The 15,901-nt window shown below is 35.2% G+C and overlaps 1 non-coding gene across 1 annotated transcript; it reads right to left on the bottom strand.

Moving 5' to 3' along the window:
- Positions 1 to 14,771: 14,771 nt before the first annotated feature.
- LOC141715517 (small nucleolar RNA R71) lies at positions 14,772 to 14,878 on the bottom strand. Its single transcript, XR_012572276.1, has one exon. It is a non-coding gene; the product is annotated as a small nucleolar RNA R71 (small nucleolar RNA).
- Between the last annotated feature and the right edge of the window lie 1,023 nt (positions 14,879 to 15,901).

Here is a 15,901-nt window from a genome sequence, read left to right as displayed (position 1 = left end):
GTTGTTTCTGACAAACAGTTAAGTATCATTTGCATAAATTCTGAGGACAAGTTTTGATTAAAGTTCTGATGATTAAACTCTGAAGAAATCAGTCAGTATTTGTGTGAAGAATCACAGAAACAGTCATTCACTTTTTGAGTACAGAAGCCATGTTCTGATGACCATTAAATTCCGATAATAGTCAAGTTCTGATGCAAATCATGATGGAAACTCTGATGCTTACGTGGCATTATTTATTTACTTGACTTATTTTTGGTATTTACTGTATCATTTCTATCAGAAAATGATTAAGTGAGATAACAACAATGATAATCATTTGGTTTATGGGTTGCGTGTTTGTTTTGAAAACAGCATGTGAGCAATAATTACTGCACATTTCCCGTGCCCACTAAACACTGTTTTGACTATTTACTGCGTGACAGGTGTCAAATGTCTGTTTTACTTCCAAAAAGAGCCGTAGAGTGGAAATAGTATATATATTAGAGTTAAAAGATTCCACAATCTTTTACCTGCTCTTACTTTATCTATTATTTCTTTTACTCTCTCTCTCTTTTTCTCTCTATTTTCTGACGGACTCTCTTACATGCATTTTATCAAACACTAGGTACGCACAACTTTTCACTTAATTTCTTACAGAAATGGCACCCAAGGACATCATCTTTAATGGAGCCAAGTTCGTCCCCAATAACTACATGGTTATTCTCAGCAAGGATGATGCTCCATCAGATCTTCACTTCATCCAAGACTTTCTTACTCGCAGCGAGATTGGGTATGCTTTGACCCAACCACAATTACTCTCAGGAACACAGATACTAGAGTTTTGGAGGACTGGTGTTTATGATGATGGTGGTGAAGCTGGGTCCCCAAGTATTATTTTCACAACAGGGGAAGATGAGCATCTTGTTACTTTGTCTATTGTTCGACAAGCTCTGCAACTACCAGAAAACTGTATTTTCAGTTCATAAGTTGGGGAGTCGGCTCTTCAAAATATGATGGCGAATCTTGGATATGAAAAATCTTTGTCCAAGCTGGGACAACTGAAGAGACCCTACATAAGAAGGGAGTGGAGTTTCTTCTTTGACTGCATCACCAGAGCTTTTGCCAACAAATGCTCCAACTTTGATGCCATTCCAATTCTGAGTCAGCAAATAGGGTATGCACTTCTAAATCAAACTCATTTTGATTATGCTACTGCTATTTTGGGTTTTATTGGGGATAGGATGAAGGAGGACCCAAATACTGTTTATTTTGCTAGATTTTGTCAACTCATTTACATTTTTTGTTGTTCTGATAAGCCCCAAAACTTTAGTGAGTCCATTCAACCTTTTAAACTTGCTAAAAGGGCTTTCACTGACTTGTTATCTACTGATAATAAGAAAACCATAGTAGGACCCCTTTAAATTCCTGAATCTGTAAAACAGTTCTTAGTAAACTCTGACCCCAACACATACACACCCAAATTTCCTGAAGTTACACCCTCTCAACCTCCACCAACACAACCTTCCAACTCTCAACCACAGCCTACCATCGGAACATATTTCCAACCAGAACAATCTTCTCAACCACAACTATCAGCACCTACTATCAAACCAAACTCTGGTACTTCCCAAAAGGTGCCAGTTGTAAAATCTGCTACAACATCAAGACCCAAACCTTCAAGAGCAAAATATGTTCCTCAATCTCCACCAAGGAGAAAGAGAAGGCTGATTCTGAGAGATGAATCAGATGAAGATGAGTAGGCATAGTTTCCCACATCAGAACCTGTAGAAATAGAAGTTGAAAAAGAAATTTTTCAGAAGGAGGTAGCAGCTGAAGAGGTAACTCCTCAGAAGGAGAATGAAGCTGAGGGTTCTGGTATTTTAAAAAGGAAAAGAACTTCAAGTTCTGATGCTGCTCAAGCAACTCCTCCACCATCCAGAATATCAAAGAAGAAGAGAGCAGGTGTGAAAATTTCACAAGCTCAATATGAAGAAGCTGAGGAAGGGGATCAGGAATCTTTAATCTCATCAGAACCAATAGTGATTGAAGCTTTGCCACCTCCACCTCAAGCTAAAGACACTGTTCAAGATACAGTGATCGCACCTCCTGTCTCTCCAATCAAAGAAACTGTTACAGTTGAAGATTCAGGATTAAGTCCTGAAATTGATATTCACAGGCTGAACATACCAACTGTCTTAAATCTGGAAGCACCAGCAAAGAAGACAACTCCACCTGTTTCTCCACTAAATGCTGAAGTTCCTACCACACCAATTCTGGATGTGGAAATAGATGAAATTGTACCAGAATCACCTTCAGTGACACACACTTTAGTACTGTCAGAAGATGATGAGATTCTCTCAAGTTCTGGAGACAGTGCTCTAGTAAATACTCCAATTCTTGGAAAGGAGGCACTGCTTAAAAAGTTTGTTGAAGAAGATGCTCATGTTCCATGGGAAGAAACTCACAGAGGAGTTGAATGGACCAAGAAGTGGAATGAATCTGACTTCATTCCCGGCTTAAAAGTTCTGTCAGATCATATTGCAAAATCTGATGAGTTGTTGACAAATTCTGACTTCAAAGCTCGACTTAAAGTCACAGCTCTCAGTACTAAAAGTCTTCAAGGTCAACACTCCATTACTCATGCCAAGGATGATAAACTTTAGGAAAATGCTGATAAGCTGGATCTGATGCTTAAGCTAGACAATAATAGGTTTATCAAAACAATTCATGAGAAAGTGGAAGCTATTGAAAAAGTTCAAGAAAAGCAGCAGGCCCAACTGGATGAGGTCTTGCAAAATCAAGCTGCTCAATAAATTCAATTAACTGAAATCCAATCTTCAGTGGAACTTCTTCTCTCTCTACTCCTATCAGATGATGCCAAAAAGGGGGAGAAGGTAGTTAAGTCCAAATGCTCAACTATTCAAGTACTGAAGAAGAAGGATGATAAAGGAGATGACCAGGGAAACCCTAGCAAGGGCAAAGGTCAAGGTCAAGGGCAAAGCAGCAAAGTTTCTTCATAGAAACTAATTTATGATTCTAGCAAATCTTATACACAGAAGAATACAAGTTTTGAAGCTGTGAATGCTCAAAGTCTGATATCAAGTTCTGGTATTCTCATTCAAGGAGGAAGTCAAGACTCTCAGTAGTTTTTACAAACTCTGAAGCTTAAGGGAAGGGAGACTACTGTCTACTATAAGGATCCCAAGATTCAGACACTTGATGAAGAGATTGCTAGAAGATTATTTCTCAAGCATAATCATGGAATGGATTTAGAGACTCTAAAGGAGGAAGAAGCTAGATTTGTAGCTGAGAAGATAAATCTTAAATCTAAAGCTTTTAATGTAAAGAAACCTCTTAGGCCTAAGGTAAAAGGCATTGTGATCAAGGAAAGGTCAACTTCTGAGGCTTCAAAGCCCAAGATAAGATCACAAGTTGAGATTGATCCCAAAGCAAAAGGGAAAGAAAAGGTTGATGAACCAACAAAGATTCAGAAGAAGAAAATTCCTTCAGTTCTAATAGATCCTGCCTATCAAGCTACAATGCATGATGATGATACTCTGATAGAAGAGGAAGTTGAATCTTTGAAGAGAAGGAAGAAACTGAAAGAAAAAGAGTTAACTACTGATAATGCTCAAACTACTCAAACTCTGGAAGCTCAGAGTTTATCAAATTCTGAGAAGCTATCTGCTCAAGAAGATAATGAAACAGCAAATCCTGATCAAGTCATCAAGACATCAACCTCTGAAAGAGCTCAAGTTGATTTGAACAAGATGGTAATTGCGGATAAGAGGAAACTCCTATGGAAAGATGTTAAACCATCAGATCCTAAGAAAATTCAACTGCTATCTGATTTCATGACTGTTGGATTGAAAGCCATAGAAGCAAGAGACAGAGCTGGATTAGGTTCTGAAGAAGCCAAGATCAAAACAGGAGTTGAAGTAATTACCAGAGATCCATTCTTATTAACTGACAACCCTCTTGAGGAAGTTATACAGAAACACCTTGACAAGGTTATATATGTTCAAGTGGTACTGGATGCTCATGATAAGAGTAATGTCAAGGAAAAGCTGATTCTGTTTCTTGAAGATGGAAGAACATACAGAATGTTAGAATCAGATGTGCTAAACAAATCTCTGAAAGAACTTCAATTCTTTCATTATCTTTTGGAGATAAAGTCTGAGATTACCAGAAGATGGTCAAATTTCATAATGAAGCAAATAAGGGATAAAACTAGAATCTCTGGATTAAGGGTTGCAGAATTTATTCCAAATATAGTTGAAGATAATGGAAGTAAAATTCCAATGAAGAAAATTCTGCTAAGCTAGAAGTTATTCTGGAAGAGAAATGTTTGTGCTATAATGAAGACTCATCTCACCCTAGAGTTATCAGACTTGGAGATGGTCTTGAAAGAACATCTATTCCAGCACTCAGAACAGCCATTTATCAGATTGGTGACAATGAAGATGAAAAATTGATGTAAGTCAAAGCACAGTTAGTTGAAGTTCTAAGAAAAACTGAAGACAAGTTGGTAAAAGACTTTACAAGGAATCACTTTGGATTCAGATTGATCCAGTGATATTGGTAAAGCTACATGTACTGTAAGTTGTAGTTAGTTGTCAAAATAAACTCTCATTGCATTTGTACTTAAATGTTTTTGACATCATCAAATCTATTAACTTGTATATTTTTTATAATTTACAAGTTAGGGGAGATTGTTAGATATATTTGAGATGTCATGTCTAATTTGTTATGTTTAGTTTCAGAACTTAATATCATGACTTATCAAGACTTACTGGAAATCAAAACTTACTGAAGTCAGAACCTATATCAGAACTTAAGGCCGTCAGGATTTATATCAGGACTTAAGTGCGGGTACTTCAAATAAGGAATGTAGCTGATTTACAGGAGAGGGTCTAGACTAAAATAAAAGAAGATATGCATGAAGAGTTGGACAGCTAGAAGACTTGTAGAAGATAATATATGATTGATATATTTTAGGAGACAGAATTATATTCCATGTCAATTAGAAGATATCTTGTAATTGTGTACTATATAAACACAGCTTAGGGTTTATAATATATGTGTTATCATTCACGAGAAAGATTATTCATTGTAACCTAACAGCTCTTAGTGATATTGTTCATCACAGAAAGAGTAGTTTAACCTACTTTGTAACAGAGCTTATTATATTAAATAAACTTGATTACTATTACATACTTGTGTTTTAAATTGATTTGATTGTATAAACACTATATTCAACCCCCTTCTATAGTGTTGTGTGACCTAACATAATACTCCTGTCATCATTTTTACTTCATTAAGTACAGTCAACAAGTCTATTTCATAGAACACCGTTTGCTGATGTCACATCATATCACTACTATACGTATTACATTCATCATAACACCATCATCTAATTCTGAGAAAATTCCAGATCTATACTCTTCTCTAACTCTTTCAAAACTCATCTACTAGTCCATCCCACAGGCTAATCATAGGTGGTCTATTCACTAGTGGCTTCAATTAACCTGGTAGTAGTTATCCTCCGGAACACATGAATCTTCTTTCTAAACTCCTTCTTACCTTCCTCAGTATCTCGGTATTCACAACATGTTGTAGCTCTCGAATCTATCCTCTTAGGTGTTGTTGCTCCATAATATAGGTCTTAAACTGATGGTATTAAATAAGGTGTACGGTAAACTGAAAAGCTACACTCACATCCGAATATCCAGTAGAACAAGAATAAACAGATGGAGGTTCTTAAATAGGTGGTCTCACATCAGGAGGTGGTAGAATAGCATAGAATAGCTTGAAGGGGGTGCAGCTGTTATAACAGGAGGTAATACAGTTAATACTGGTGGAAGAACCATGTGCAAATCAAATCTGGGTGAAGATGACGGTCCTCAAATGAAAGGCTCTGAATGATCAGATGATATAGGGAAAATAGGATCTGACATTGCCGTTATCTGGAAATCACATCGCAAGATAAGAATCTCGAATCGCAACACGAGCTATACCAAAGACCTACCAGACAGTCGCACTCAAACTCACAACATCTTATCTTTCTATTTCCTATTCCTAATCCTAACCCTCTACCCAATCCTGACAATCTAGGCATGTTTCAGTGACTTATAACCTGTGACTCTGAGACCAACCTGTGGCGCCCTCCAAACCCGGGTCAAAAGTTTGGGGTCCACAACACATACACAAAATATAAACCTGTATATGAAATATTATTTACAATGACCCTGCTTTCCACAACCACGAATCGCAACAGGTTAAAGTATGAAAACAAGCTATAACTTTAACTTTTATTACATCACACCAAACCCCAACTAGTTTAACTTACAATTGATAATGAAATTTACCCTTACAAGCTTGCACAACTAAACTATAATTTGTGTTGGCTCGATTCAACTCGTCTTGGAATCCTAGCTCACACATTGGACTGGGAAACCTTGTTATCAATCATTTCCTTTTTAACTGTAAAATCATGTAAAATATTCGCAAGAGTGAGCTAACTAGCTCAGCAAGTCATAATAACAATAGCTGAGGTTTAATAATGGTCAAATGAGAGGATTCAGAAGAATTAAGTTTCTTGTTAAACAATCATTACAATTGGATATTTATTTTAAATTTTTAAAACCAAGGTTAGGCTGCTGATCAGTCACGCACTAACCCCGAGCAAGGCACATGACTCTGCTCTAAAAACAGGTTCGAAAGGCACACATTGGCCTAATTCGACCACAAATCTGGTCCACATAAAGAGAACTATCCAATTCTAAAACAGTTAAGTATGATAAACAATATAATTCAATAAAACAGGTTCCTAATAAATAATGACAAAACATTGGTATAAAAGTGTAATGCAATTCATGAGTATCACAAGGGTATATCAAGGTATATATGAGGATTGGCTTCCAGCCTGTAGGAGAATCAGGTATTAAATGAACAGTGGTTTTACTGGGTTTAGTTCTTTGATGTTACAAGGTATGATAGAATGTAACAGTTTCTGTATGTTCAAGCAATTATGTTCTAGTTTTTTATGTATGATGGATATGTGTTTATGGAGTAGTATCATATTTATCTAATTTAGTATCTGGTGAACAACAATGGATGGTTTACAGAGAACAAGGCTTACAACTCAAAGATCAAATGATGTGAACAGGGTTCAAGGCTGAATGATTCAAGGTACTTACAATATAAAGCAGAACTATTTTGAATACTAACAATATATCACGAGAGAGTTTAGAAATATTTGCAATATATCTCAAGAAAAGTTCAGAAGTACTTGCCTTATCTCAAATTATTCCTACTTTAATTGTACTTATCTAATGATTCTATTCGACAACCACTTGTCTACTTTTCAATGCCTCGCTTCTATTCACTGATCACTTGCTTTATTTTCTACGCATCGATTCCATTTTCTGAACACATGTTTCCCTTTTTCTACACCTTGTTTACTCTGCTAGGCATCATAAGTATCCATCAATATTCATCTCACATTATTCTAATTGTCACATAGACGTCATAGGTTTCATCTACCCTTCGTTTCACCCAAATTCGATTTCCGGATTGAAAGTTATGACTAAAATAGTCAAACAATAAATACATAGGAACATAACACATTAATCAGATCACATATAACACATAACATGTAAGATATTCGATGAAAATACTTTTCCAGAGAAGATTTAATGATAAAATGATTTTTCGGAGATTTGATACAAATTTTTAAACATTTTTCGAAATTATAACGGGTCGTTGATTCATTTTAAAACAATAAACAGAGTTCGATTGCCTGAATCTGGCTTTAAAATCATTTTATAATAATTATCGAGCCTTGAAAACAATTTAAAATAATATTTTAAAGCTCGAAACTATTTTTCGGAATTTTTAAATCAAAGAAATAATTAAATCCAAATTAAATAATCAATTAAGATTAATTAATAACTAATTAAATCAATTAATCAATTAATATTTAAATTAATTGACCAATTAAATAATTAATTATTAACTAAAATTAATTAATCAAATAATTTAAATTTATTTTTGAATTTAAAAATAATTTTTAGAATTAAATATTGATTTTTAGAATTTTTAAAATAATTAAAACAATTTCTGAAATTAATTAAAAAAGAAAATACAATTTTTGTAAATAATTGAAACATAAATATGATTTTTGAGTATTTTCAAAACAGGAATACAACTTTTGTATATTTTTAAAACTAGGATATAAATTTTGTAAATTAGGAAAACCACCGAGGGGTCAAACTGTAATTTGTCCACCCCCGATCATCTTCTTCGGCGATCAGCCAGCCGGACTCCATGGCCACCGCCATAGAGCTTTTCTTGCGGCCGGAAATTTCTCAGAAACTCCCCAAAAATTGCAGATTTCAAGTATGCATCATCAGGAACTTGATTATAGAATCAAAATCAACAAACAACGCGAGTTTTGGCCAGAAAAAATCAACCAAAACTCCCGCCGCCGTTTATAACCGTTTTTCCGATTAGCTTCTCCAGTTATCCTTCGTTCAATCCATTTGTATCATTCGATTCCTTGTGCTACGATCTATAAACTGACATCAACCAATTGAACTAATAACCCTAAATGCAGAAACGCCCAAAAATTAATCAAGAACATTCATACTTCCATAAACCCTAGTTTCAAATTTCGAGAATCAAACACAATTTTGAGCATGTTATTGAACTCCAAATCAAGCATATGATATACCAAAATCATCAGGAAGAAAAGCTCTACAACATGCAACCATCAAATCATACAAACAATATCTCGAACAAAAATTCATATTTTAATTCAAAATAATTCGAAATTAAATAAAAATACAGAAAATAAACCTTTGATTCTACAGTTATGAAACTTATTGATTCTTATAGTACACCTAAAGACCTTCATTTTGAGTTCTCGAGCTTTCCAATCGGAATCCGGTAACGCCTTGAAATTGATGTTTGATTATGAAGAACACTTATGAAATTATGGTTTTTCTCTGTAAAATTATATATTTAACTTTTTGCAAATGATAATCTGTACAAAATAAAATACGGTAAGGGCTATTTATATTTACGGAATATTGGTACCCCGTTGGATCATACCGGATATAAAATATTATGTTTATTTGAGAAAGCAGATCCAAAATGGTACCGGTTTTAGGATTTTTATCAAAATCTATACCTTTTATAACTGGGGTCTTGGTCTCAGCGCTTTGGTTACACGTACTACGAGAAGATAACATAATAGTTTAATAAAAAGATCTCGTTCCTCGAAAATACGGGTTTTATCGATTTACCGAAACAAATATTGTATCGAAAATTTTGCACCGGGACCCGCACAAGGAAAACCGTACTTCGGATCTAAAAAGTCAAAACATGTAAAATGCTCGGAATTCGTATGTTTTAACCATCAATCAGTTTGGTCTCAAAACAGTCATCCAAAACAGGACAGTTTTCTTGTAAATGCTGAATTTTCTGCACTTAAACTTTATTAACAACTTTAATCAATTCTTAACATTTAATTAAACTTGTAATCTCTATTAATCAAATGATCAAACACTTAGTATGCAAAACATATAATCAAATCTCAGTATCTCAATATTTGTCACCATAACATTATACATCTTTTTTTTATAATCCTACCGAAAATTCGGCATGATATATTCAAATATACACTGTCCATTTAATCCACAATCACAACAACCATTACTCCAATTTCATGAATTCTCGAACTATGGTTTAACGAAAATATAAACACGATATCAACCAACAGTAAATAACCTAATTCCTTTTTGAAACAACCATCCAATGAATAACCAGTAACAAATGACTAACCAGGAAATATGTCGTATCACGTTCATAGAAACTCAACCATTACACAAAATCCGAATCGACAATTCATCTTATAACATCCTAATCGATCCCAAAATATATATTTAATAAAAATAACAATCTAAAAATTCAAATTTAACATCTAAACAGATTATTATTTATAATTTCGGACTCAGGAACACATCATCGTCCCCTCCGGCGGCGGTTCGACTCGGAGGTGCCCAAAACTCGGGTATCCAGTCACAAGTTTCACCTATAACACGTATAATCACATATTCGAACTGTTTTCAACAAAAATCAGACTCAAAACTTAAGAATCGAGACAAACCTCGAAGTGGATTTTGTCAGAATCGAACAATACACACAAGGACATACCCATAAAATTAATATGTCGTGCAAAGGAAGTGAATTGGAACAGAAATCTGATCTTAAGGAGAGAATCGGCCGGAAAAATGGAAGGGAGAGGAGAGATAACCATCGAGAGAGAAATGAGAGAAAAGCCGAGAGAGTTACAGAGATTGATTCGGGAGAAGAGATGAAATGGGTTTTGTATCATATATAAGACAAGGGCACATTTGTCTATCTACAAATAAAAAAAATCATTAGCAATTTCTTTATTGCAAAAACCTGAAAAAATGATTTTCTAAATTAATAAATTATTTTGGATCAGTGTATGGAAATTAGAAATTAAATTTAGAATATAGGTCACGAAATTTTATTCTTCCCCCTATTTTTACAATAATTTTTGAGCAAACGGTTTATTTTATACGAATTTTACAAGATAATGCTCAAAAATATAAATAAAGCTCATAAAATCATTTTAAAATACTCCAACCTCAAAATAAATCCAACTATTATTTTTAAAATACCTCTAGGGGTATTCTGATATAATAAAACAAGTTTCACAATTTAATCATATACCGATGATTTAATAAAAATATTTAAAGATCCATTAAACCCCATTTTTCACACGATAAATCATTAAAATAATTAAAAAAAATACTTTAATCACAACGTCACTCACATATGACTCAAATAACACATAATCACATCTCTTAATTAATAAATATCATACTCACCAATTTTATGCTTAATCCTTTATTTATAATTCCTTTTGTATAATCACATATCATACTTCAAACCTTATACTAAATTGCCAAACTGGAATAATTTATTTTTAAATATTAACTCACTAATTCACATAAATATCATAAAATTCAAATAACTCATACAATATTATTCACTTAACACATAACAAAATAGTCGTTATATACTATTTTTGAATATTTTCACAATTCACCTGCTATATATTTTTTAAAATAGTAAAAGTAATTAAATATTCTCACAACAATGACAGGGATCGATACTACAATTATCAATTAACACACTAATCATTTAAAAACATGAATTCATCAAAGAGGAATAAAATATCCACAACTTTATTCTCTCCCAATTTGAAACAATCATATAAAATCATCCAGATTTAATAATATTAATTCCTAACAAATTTACGAGATATCACAACAACTACCAATGTATAAGGAATCTTATTCTATTAACAATAAGCAAACCTATATAATTACTTCTGAGATAAAGTCCTTTACCGACTTGAGTTCCTATTTCCTTTTCCTCCTCGAAGATCAACTGATGGACCAACTCTGGCAGAACAACTCAGAATTTGTTAAGTAGTGGAAACTAGAAAGAGGGCTTAGGTTATGGAGATGATAAGAATGATAAAGGAACGGTAGAAATTGAGCCTATAGTTGTTAAACAAAAGCCAAAGGTAAATCCTGTTAAGTTTGTAGCTGTAAAGTCTGATATTGATAAATCAGAAGTTAAAGAGAAATTAACTTCTGACAAACCAAAGCAGGATAAGCCAACTGAAGTTAACATAGGCTTAATGACGAAAAAGCAGCTTAAACATAAGCTGAAAGATGTTAAGAATGTAAACAAGGTAAAGCCACCTAGGAAAAATAGGAATGGAAAGGAAGGTGTGAATAAAAGCAATGATTATAAGCCTGTTCCTAATGCTCCTAGAAAGAAATGTTATAACTGTGGAAATTCTAACCATCTGGCTTCTTTTTGCAGGAAGAATAAGAACATAAATTCCTTACCTTCAAAGTCAGGAGTTAAGAGTCAGTCTGTTAGATATAGGGCACAAAATCCTTGTTTTCATTGTGATAGTTTATGGCATTCCATTTATACTTGTAAGGAATATCATAGTTTGTACTATGATTATTATCAAATAAAACCTTCTTTAAAGAAAGTTAGCATTATTCCTTCTAGTGTAAGTTCTGATGCAAAGTATGATACTGTAAATGCTAATAAGAAAAATGTTAACATAAACTCTGATGCTAAATCCGCTGCAAATGTTAACAAACTTAATAAGGCCAAAGGATCCAAGCAAGTCTGGGTCCTTAAAACTAATCATTAGTGGTCTTTGTGATTGCAGGGCAACAGGAAAAACATCCTAGTTCTGGACAGTGGATGTTCAGGATATATGACTGGAAATAAAGCCCTGCTATCAGACTTTATGGAGAAAGCTGGCCCAGGTGTTTCTTATGGAGATGGCAACATTGGAAAAACTCTGGGATATGGCAATATCAATCTTGGGAATGTCATCATTGAAAAAGTAGCTCTTGTCTCAGGACTTAAACATACTTTGCTGAGTGTGAGTCAAATCTGTGACAGAGGTTATCATGTGGATTTCTTTGAAGAACACTGTGAAGTTGTAAGCAAATCTACAGGCAAAGTTGTTCTGAAAGGATACAAGCATGGTAACATTTATGAAGCCAAGCTTTCAACAAGTACTGATGGTTCTGCAATCTGTCTGTTGAGTAGAGCATTAATTGAAGAAAGCCGGGAATGGCACAAAAAACTCTCTCATTTAAATTTTAACAATATAAATGAACTAGTCAAAAAAGATCTTGTGAGATGACTGATAAGTGGCATTTTATACCACTTAGAACGTCTTAAAATGGCTTAAATTGGTGTCTTGAAATCAAGTATTTTGTGTATTTGATGCGTTTTTCTAGTGTTTATGCATTTCAGGTTATTAGTTGCATTTCGGGGGAGGAATCATCAAGAATAAGCCTTGGCATGTGTTCACCATTGCGAGAGGAAAGAAACGGGCAGATTACGGAGAAGAAACGGAGCAAAATCAGATTTTTTCCAGTAGAGGTCTGAGCGCCCGCTCAGCATTGCTGAGCGGCCGCGCAGGGTCGGGGAAAAAATGCAAGTGTGGATTTGAGACGTTTTCACAAGTGTGGATTGAAGAAGATTGTGTTTTTACGCAAGGAGCGAAGGAGATAAGGAAGAAGACCGATTTAGCACACCGCAACGAAGAGGAAGCATATTTTCTTGTGATTCTTGTTTCGTTGTAACGTTGGATGCTAGTTTTCTTACTTTGAACTTATTTACTCTTGTGACGTACTCTATTTTAATATAATTAGTTTAGTTATTATTTTCTTGTGTTTGTTTATCATGATTTCATATGAACCCATGATGACGATAAGTGCTATTATGGGCTAATCGTGATCATGGGGTTGCAACGGATTTATTATGGAATTCTTTAGTTAATTGTTTAATACTTTAGTGTGTGATGATTGTATGATATCTAGTATTGGTTGTGCGTATTCGTCTTATGTGCGTCGCGAACATATAAGATAGGGTGTTAATCTCTTGTGAAGCGACGGTGGATCTTGAGATTTAGAACTTGCCATGCTAGCATAGGTTCATGTATGTTATGCATGATTAGTGGGTAACTCTAACAGTTTTATTTGCCCTATATAATCAAAAGGAATAACTTGTGCTTAAATCGTTGTGTTGTCAATTTCTGTAGATATATAGGAACTCAACATAATTGATGACTATTCAACTTCTATCTTAATTGTGGATGCTTGGTAGAATGGTATTAGTACAATGAAAGTTGGCTTTTATCAGTTTCGTGTTATTCGATTAATATCATCACTATCACATGCTAAAGGTAATAACAATGGCTTTTGAAGAAAGTAATAATGAAGTTGTGATCTCATGAGTGTTTTATTATTGATAATTTGAAGTGTTAAGTAAGTGATTAATTAAGTAGTTAATTATAGTTAATATTTAATCAACAATCTTAAGTGTTAGTGTCTTAACATTGAGAAGTAATCATACATTGGTGAGTGAGTTTAATTAGACAATAATTTAGTCTGAGTCTCTGTGGGAATGAACTAGAAAGTATTCTATATTACTTGCGAACGCGTATACTTGCGTGAATATTAGTGCGTGATTTCACCCTAACAAGTTTTTGGCGCCGCTGCCGGGGACTCGGCGTATTTGTTTAGTTTATGTACTTACCATCATTGGTCATTAGGACTCAGTGATTAGGACGTAGTAGTTACTTATTGTTTCCGGTTGTGTTTCAGGTACTTTAGTAAGCGTTTATGCAAACTCGTTCTCGTGCTCGCAAGAGGACTTTAGATACAGCTGAGGAGACAGACGAAGTTCTTGATATTACGGAGAAGTTAGATTTTGAGGATTCGGATTCAGGAACTGAGCGGAAAGAACCAGTAAACATGGGAGATCGTATTGTTCAAGCTGATCCAGCTCTTATGGATTTTTCTCGGCCTAAAATTGATGACATTCAGTCAAGCATCCTTCATCCGGCTATTCAAGCTAACACCTTTGAAATCAAGTCGGGCACTATTCAGATGGTGCAGAATTCTGTTTCTTTTGGAGGAGCGGCAACTGAAGACCCCAACATGCACATAAGGAATTTTGTCGAGATCTGCAGCACTTTTAAGTATAATGGCGTGACTGATGAGGCTATCAAGTTGAGGCTTTTCCCATTCTCACTAAGGGACAAGGCTAAAGACTGGTTACATTCTGAACCAGCTGGGTCCATCACTATGTGGCAAGATCTTGCGCAAAAGTTTCTGGTGAAGTTTTATCCGATGGCAAAGACTGCTGCTATGAGGAGTGCTCTTACTCAGTTTGCGCAGCAACCTACTGAATCTATGTGCGAGGCTTGGGAACGCTACAAGGAAATGTTGAGAAAATGTCCACATCATGGAATGCCGGATTGGATGGTGATCACTGGTTTCTATAATGGTTTGGGGGCCCAATCTCGGCCCATGCTCGATGCAGCAGCTGGAGGCGCCTTATGGGCTAAAAGCTATACTGAGGCGTATAATCTTATAGAGACGATGGCTGTAAATGAGCATCAAAACCCAACTCAGAGGATGACGTTAGGCAAGGTAGCAGGTATTCTGGAAGTTGATGTAGCCACCGCTATTGCAGCCCAGCTCCAAGCGCTATCAATGAAGGTTGATTCTTTGGCTACATATGGAGTTAATCAAATAGCTATAGTTTGTGAGCTTTGTGCAGGTTCTCATGCTACAGATCAGTATTCTCTGGTCAACGAATCTGTTCAGTATGTGAATAATTATCAGCGACAACAGCAGCCTGTGCCAGCGACCTATCATCCTAATAGCAGAAATCATCCAAATTTCAGCTGGGGGAATAATCAGAATGCTATTCAGCCACCATATCAGCAAGGAGTGAGTAAACAGTTTAACCCACCTGGATTCCAGCAACCACAGCAGTATGCTACAAGGCAATCATATCCTCAACAGGGAAGTACGGCTGCACCTACTAGTGCTGATTTTGAGGAACTTAAGCTGTTATGCAAGAGTCATGCGGTTTCTATCAAGACCTTGGAAAATCAAATCGGTCAATTAGCCAATGCAGTGCTCAATCGTCAACCTGGCCCTCTTCCCAGTGACACGGAAGTACCAGGCAGGAAGGAAGCTAAAGAGCAAGTCAAGGCTATTATCTTGAGGTCTGGAAAAGTTGCTGATACTGAAAAGGCAAAAGAAGGAGAAGCTGAAATTAGTGATGAAGAATCTAAGCAAAAGGAGAAAGCGGCGGAACCAAGGAAGACTACTGTTGAACACACTCTACCTGAGGCTAATACAGGGGAGAAACAGCTCTATCCTCCACCACCTTTTCCTAAAAGATTACAGCAACAAAAGCTGGATAGACAGTTCGGGAAGTTTCTGGAGGTGTTCAAGAAACTTCACATCAATATACCTTTCGC

The sequence above is a fragment of the Apium graveolens genome, chromosome 3, assembly GCF_009905375.1.
Source record: "Apium graveolens cultivar Ventura chromosome 3, ASM990537v1, whole genome shotgun sequence".
In the NCBI taxonomy this organism is placed as follows: domain Eukaryota; kingdom Viridiplantae; phylum Streptophyta; class Magnoliopsida; order Apiales; family Apiaceae; genus Apium; species Apium graveolens.
This window is presented reverse-complemented; position numbering and strand designations above follow the sequence as displayed.